The sequence below is a fragment of the Cucumis melo genome, unplaced genomic scaffold (assembly GCF_025177605.1).
Source record: "Cucumis melo cultivar AY unplaced genomic scaffold, USDA_Cmelo_AY_1.0 utg001772l, whole genome shotgun sequence".
Taxonomy (NCBI): Eukaryota; Viridiplantae; Streptophyta; class Magnoliopsida; order Cucurbitales; family Cucurbitaceae; genus Cucumis; species Cucumis melo.
Window position 1 is genome coordinate 17,501 of NW_026124773.1, and position 6,963 is coordinate 24,463.

General features: G+C 33.0%; 3 non-coding genes across 3 annotated transcripts; 1 reads left to right on the forward strand and 2 right to left on the reverse strand.

Moving 5' to 3' along the window:
* Positions 1-3,074: 3,074 nt before the first annotated feature.
* On the reverse strand, positions 3,075-3,147 carry TRNAF-GAA (transfer RNA phenylalanine (anticodon GAA)). Its single transcript has one exon. It is a non-coding gene; the product is annotated as a tRNA-Phe (tRNA).
* A 1,604-nt stretch (positions 3,148-4,751) lies between these two features.
* Positions 4,752-4,824, forward strand: TRNAT-UGU (transfer RNA threonine (anticodon UGU)). Its single transcript has one exon. It is a non-coding gene; the product is annotated as a tRNA-Thr (tRNA).
* A 1,261-nt stretch (positions 4,825-6,085) lies between these two features.
* Positions 6,086-6,172, reverse strand: TRNAS-GGA (transfer RNA serine (anticodon GGA)). Its single transcript has one exon. It is a non-coding gene; the product is annotated as a tRNA-Ser (tRNA).
* Positions 6,173-6,963: the final 791 nt, after the last annotated feature.

The window sequence follows — 6,963 nt, forward strand, 5'->3', positions numbered from 1 at the left end:
ATCTGTTTTACCGAGAAGGTCTACGGTTCGAGTCCGTATAGCCCTATATTATTAATAATTCAAAAATAGAATCGTTTTCCTTTCCTCATTATTGTTTGTATTGTTTGTAATTGGCCACTTGATTTGGTTCATCATTAATGTCTTATCTTTGTAGATGAATTACATATGAAAATTTTCCTATTTTCCCATACAAAATCAAGAAATTAGTAATACTTCTTTTCTTTGGGATACCTACCCAATTCTAGTAAATTTTTGGAGTCAAAATCATGACATGAAACCGGTTAAAAACTCCACCATAACCCAATGCAAATCGAATGCACTAGTAAATCACATGGATCTAGGAACGACTTACTGTATTTTATTTGTGGACAAGCTAGAGTTTGAGAAACGAAGATCTTTGGTAACTTTCATTGTAAACATTCTCAAATAGGCTTTTCTGTTGGTATACCTTATCTAGTAAAGCACAAAACTAAAGTAGTCGTCTTCTCTTTCCTTCTTCAATCACTAAAAGTTCCTAAATGGAAATTCCGACTATATGTATCCTCTCTATATAAATATATAATATTTAATATATATTTATTATGGATATAATAGATATTATATAAATAGGATTATAGTGGATGAATCTTCAAACGAGACATGTACCGATCGACTAATCCGGTATATTTTCCACATTGATAGGAGTACGTTTATGTTTCTGCTTTACGAATATGATATTTTCTGGGTATTTCTAATAATATCAAGTCTTATTCCTATTTTGGCATTTCTAATTTCTGGAGTTTTAGCCCCTCTTAGCAAAGAGCCAGAGAAACTTTCGAGTTATGAATCGGGAATAGAACCAATGGGCGATGCTTGGGTACAATTTAGAATCCGTTATTATATGTTTGCTCTAGTTTTTGTTGTTTTTGATGTTGAAACAGTTTTTCTTTATCCGTGGGCAATGAGTTTTGATGTATTAGGGGTATCCGTCTTTATAGAAGCTTTAATTTTCGTGCTTATCCTAATTGTCGGTTTAGTTTATGCATGGCGAAAAGGAGCATTGGAATGGTCTTAGTTTTTGAATATTCAGACAATTAAAAAAAACATTGAGACAGTTATGAATTCCATCGAGTTTCCCTTACTTGATCGAACAACCCAAACTTCAGTTATTTCAACTACATCAAATGATCTTTCAAATTGGTCAAGACTCTCCAGTTTATGGCCGCTTCTCTATGGTACCAGTTGTTGCTTCATTGAATTCGCTTCATTAATAGGTTCACGATTCGACTTTGATCGTTATGGACTGGTACCAAGATCTAGTCCTAGACAGGCAGACTTAATTTTAACAGCGGGTACGGTAACAATGAAAATGGCTCCTTCTTTAGTAAGATTATATGAGCAAATGCCTGAACCAAAATATGTTATTGCTATGGGAGCATGTACAATTACAGGAGGGATGTTCAGTACCGATTCTTATAGTACTGTTCGGGGAGTCGATAAGTTAATTCCTGTCGATGTGTATTTGCCGGGTTGTCCGCCTAAACCCGAGGCTGTTATAGATGCTATAACAAAACTTCGTAAGAAAATATCTCGAGAAATCTATGAAGATCGAATTAAGTCTCAAGAGGAAAATCGGTGTTTTACTACCAATCACAAATTTCATGTTGGCCCAAGTACTAATACTGGAAATTACGATCAAGGATTACTCTATCAACCATCATCTACTTCAGAGATCATCCCTCCTGAAACTTTTTTCAAATACAAAAGTGCAGTCTCTTCCTACGAATTAGTAAATTAGGCCGTATACTTTTTTTGTACAGAATAACAAAGCAAAGAACGAGTGAATCTTCATCAATTTTTCATTGTAAATGGGAAATACTTATACAAATAAAAATAAAAAAATGGGGGGGGGGAGAAGATGCAGGGTAATTTGTCTTCTTGGCTAGTCAAACATGGACTGGTTCATAGATCTTTGGGTTTCGATTACCAAGGAATAGAGACTTTACAAATAAAGCCCGAGGAATGGCATTCCATTGCAGTCATTTTATATGTATATGGTTACAATTATCTACGTTCCCAATGTGCTTATGATGTAGCACCAGGCGGACTGTTAGCTAGTGTGTATCATCTTACGAGAATCGAGTATGGTATAGATCAACCGGAAGAGGTATGCATAAAAGTATTTGCCGCAAGGATAAATCCTAAAATTCCGTCTGTTTTCTGGGTTTGGAAAAGTGCGGATTTTCCAGAAAGGGAATCTTATGATATGTTGGGAATTTCTTATGATAATCATCCACGTCTAAAGCGTATCTTAATGCCTGAAAGTTGGGTAGGATGGCCCTTACGTAAGGATTATATTGCCCCCAATTTTTATGAAATACAAGATGCTCATTAAATAATACGAAACTAATCTTCACTTCGACAACTCAAGATATTCAAATACATTTTTACGTTCTCTTATAGATATAGCATAGTAATTGAAGTCTCATTCATCTTATTATTATTGATTAAAAAAAATACAATTAGAGATTTGGTGAGATTATCCAATTTGTAAGATACTTATTTTGGATGAGCCACAAGCTAATAGGATGAACTAAATGAGTTCTGCATTATGAACTATGTATCACGCATATGACTTATAGATGTGCTTTAAAAAGTCACATAGGGTGAAATGAAGAAATATAATATGAAAAGAGAATCGGATTCTATTTGTACTGTATCTGAGATGAATCTTGGCCATTCCCGCCTTTCAACTCCCCTAGACTAGACTTTTGGGTCTTATAAGGAACTAATTGAAACTTTCAAATATGTATAAAATAGGAATTGAACGCCAGGAGACAGAGTATGAACAAATAAAAAAGAAGAGGAAACAAAAGAAAATTCTTTTCTTTTACATATCTATATACATCCTTTACATATTTCTATAAATATCCTCTTTATCTTTACTTGTCTATTTTCGACATCTATAAATAGAGTAAAAAATATATATAGTTTAGTTAAAGGGTAGATTTCCAGACATCATCATGTATCAGTATTTTTCATGATCTATATTATTAATGAATCCGTAGAATAGATACTCATACAAATTCATGATGTGCCAAGAACCAGATTTGAACTGGTGACACGAGGATTTTCAGTCCTCTGCTCTACCAACTGAGCTATCCCGGCCATTTCCGACACATTATCCTTATTTTAATAGATGACTTTGGTCTATGTCAATTGTAAATAAGAAAAAAGGTATTCCAAAGTCTTCTTTTTGAAGATATACGAAATTTCAGGGCTTGGATAAGCCTTTCGAAGTTTCAGTACAGTAGACAGTTAATCATTCAAATTTCACAGATTACTTGCGCAAGGATGTTCGTTTGTACGTCTATCATATAGAATATATACCACAAGCCTTGTGATAAGAAATCAAATTTCCGCTCAAATACGCTTGTGAAAGAGTCGAATGAATGAGAAACATAACAAAGTCTGAATTGCTAATGAACGGATAAATAATTAAAGAGGCCAACGGGCCTTTTTAGGGTTTTGGGGATAGAGGGACTTGAACCCTCACGATTTTAAAAGTCGACGGATTTTCCTCTTACTATAAATTTCATTTTTGTCGTTATTGACATGTAGAATGGGACTCTATCTTTATTCTATTCGATCTGATTAATCAATTCTTCAAAAGATCTATCAGACTATGATGGAGTAAATGATTTGATCAATGAATATTCGATTATTTTTTCAACTTGTAGATCTTGGAATCGATTCATAACAATTCGTTCATTTTTATATATAATTTTATATATATATATAAATATAAATATAAAAAATTATAGAAATATAAAAAATAGAGATTCGAGTTGTCATTAATCAATATAGTATTTCAGTACGTAATACGTTTATCTTTCATCGTTTCTGGAGTTTCGATGGAAGGATTCATTCCTTTACTAACGCAACGTCGTCAACTCCATTTGTTAGAACAGCTTCCATTGAGTCTCTGCACCTACCCTTTTTTTTTCGGAAAAAAGGATTTGGCTCAGGATTGCCCATTTTTAATTCCAGGGTTTCTCTGAATTTGAAAGTTATCACTTAGTAGGTTTCCATACCAAGGCTCAATCTAATTAAGTCCGTAGCGTCTACCGATTTCGCCATATCCCCCTCTTTTAAGATTAGTATCGCATTATGATGTCCTTCCCCGTTTTCTTTCATTTGTATTATACTGGAACCACTCAAGTCATTAGAATACCGATTCCTCTATTGAAAAGTGTTTCCTCCTATTGGATTTCTTGTCTATCTTCTTTCATCTCTCTCTTCTCTATCGGAGACCCATATTTGTTCCGATCCAAAATGATTCTATCATTTCTGTATCTGCAATTCAATATATATCAATATAGATAGATATATGAACATATATATTTGCCCCTCTTTCTATTATTTTTTTAGTAAAAAATTTAATACTTAAACGGTCGATTCCCTTGTTCGTCTTATCTTCCACCTTTCAGAATGAAAACATAGAAACGCTTCATTATCATCTCAATTGCATTAAATGCAATTAAGATTAACACATTAATTATTGATACACATCCATTTGATAAATAGATCAAAATTTTCTATCGCTATATTCTATTAATCGTTATATTAATTATTATGTTCTATAATAGAACAATTCCAATATTGAATATTTATTTGAAATGAAATTAGATTCTATATTCATATTAATTAGGAATAGCTAAGATCCCAGTAATTTAGTAAATTACTATGCATGTAACATTTCTGTTATGTGAGCCCGCTTAGCTCAGAGGTTAGAGCATCGCATTTGTAATGCGATGGTCATCGGTTCGATTCCGATAGCCGGCTTTTCTCTATTGATTTTATTTTTGACATAATTGATAAATCAAATAAATAAAGAAACGACTTCTTACCCTTTTTCAAAGGTCACCGATCTATGATGTCGTAGGAACTTACTTACCTTTATGACTAAAGGAGGGGTTCTATTTCTGTAGAACAAATCAAGAAAGGAACTCTTACTTTTTTATATCATTTACATATACAATAGGATCCGGATATTGATCCAAGTTATCTAATTATTCTTTGTTTTGTAGTACAATACTTTACTGGATTTCACTTCATTTATAATATTTATCATTTAGTTTTCATTTAAGTTTATGAAATTTAAATAAAATAAAATGTTTATGAAATTTAAATAAAATAAAATAAGGAGTCTTTATGTCGCGTTACAGAGGGCCTCGTTTCAAAAAAATACGCCGTCTGGGGGCTTTACCGGGACTAACTAGTAAAAGGCCCAAAACCGGAAACGATCTTAAAAACCAATCGCGTTCCGGTAAAAAAATCTCAATATCGTATTCGTTTAGAAGAAAAACAAAAATTGCGTTTTCATTATGGTCTTACAGAACGACAATTACTTAAATACGTTCGTATCGCCGGAAAAGCCAAAGGATCAACGGGTCAAGTTTTACTACAATTACTTGAAATGCGTTTGGATAACATCCTTTTTCGATTGGGTATGGCTTCGACTATTCCTCAAGCCCGACAATTAGTTAATCATAGACATATTTTAGTTAATGGTTCTATAGTGGATATACCAAGTTATCGGTGCAAACCCCGAGATATTATTACAGCAAAAGATGAAAAAAAATCGAGAACACTGATTCAAAATTATCTTGATTCATCCCCCCCTCAGGAATTGCCAAAACATTTGACTCTTCAGCCATTGCAATATAAAGGATTAGTCAATCAAATAATAGATAGTAAATGGGTCAGTTTAAAAATAAATGAATTGCTCGTTGTAGAATATTATTCTCGTCAGACTTAAACCTAACTAAAAAACAAGGGTTCGGACAATTTCGTCCTCCCCTTCGCCGAAGTCTAAGTAAAGAGACCGAAGGAAAGTAAGGTTTTGATCCGGAAATTTTTCTATCATTCATCTATCATTGATCGGTAGGGGGATTTTCATCTCTTGTGCATTCTTTCCAGTCTTTTCGTTTCCGTACCACAAAAATTCGAAATAAAGAATCCATAAAGGTCTAACCGTTGGAATAATAGTATCGATTGTTATTTGATTTGATACATTGTGGTCAGTAACATTGTTGAATTAGTACGGAAAGAGAGGGATTCGAACCCTCGGTAAACAAAAGCCTACATAGCAGTTCCAATGCTACGCCTTCAACCACTCGGCCATCTCTCCTACAGAATGATTATGGCCCAGAAACCGAGTTAATAGTGAGTCATTAATATTCAATTTTTTTTTTTGATAGGCACGTCCAACCAATTCTAACTATACAAATAATTTTTTTTTTAACTATGTTTAATGGATACTTTTAGCTCATGATTCTATTTAGTTTTTTAAACTATGATTCCTTTTTTCTAAAAATTCGACTTTTACAGTTTTCGATTTTTCACCAACAACTGTTTATCCCATACATATATCTAGTCACAAGTTATGAATCATAGAATGATTATTCGATTCTTTTTGCTCTTTTTTGTATCATAATTCAATCAAAAAACTTCTAGAATTACCCCAGTCAGATAAATAAAATTCTTTTTTTCTTCAACTTCGCTGAAATCAGAATAGTTCTCTTCATTCTGATCCTACTACATTTGGATGAAATTTAACCGGATTGAAATATTTCTTCTCTTTTATTGATTCCTGTGAAATCAAAAAGAAACAATTTTAATATCGAGTGGGATTTTTTAATGAATCCGTTTTTATGTTATTTCGTACTATGCAATTCCTTTGTTTGTGGGATCATTTTCTCACGAGAGGTAATTAAAAGAAATTATAGAATGGGGTTGTTACCGATGCCTAGATCTGGTGGGATAAATGGAAATTTTATCGATAAGACCTTTTCAATTGTAGCCAATATCTTATTACGAATAATTCCGACAACTTCCGGGGAAAAAGAGGCATTCACCTATTACAGAGATGGTGCGATTTGATTTTTTTTTTTTTCAATTTTCTTTACCGCTCTCCGTCTT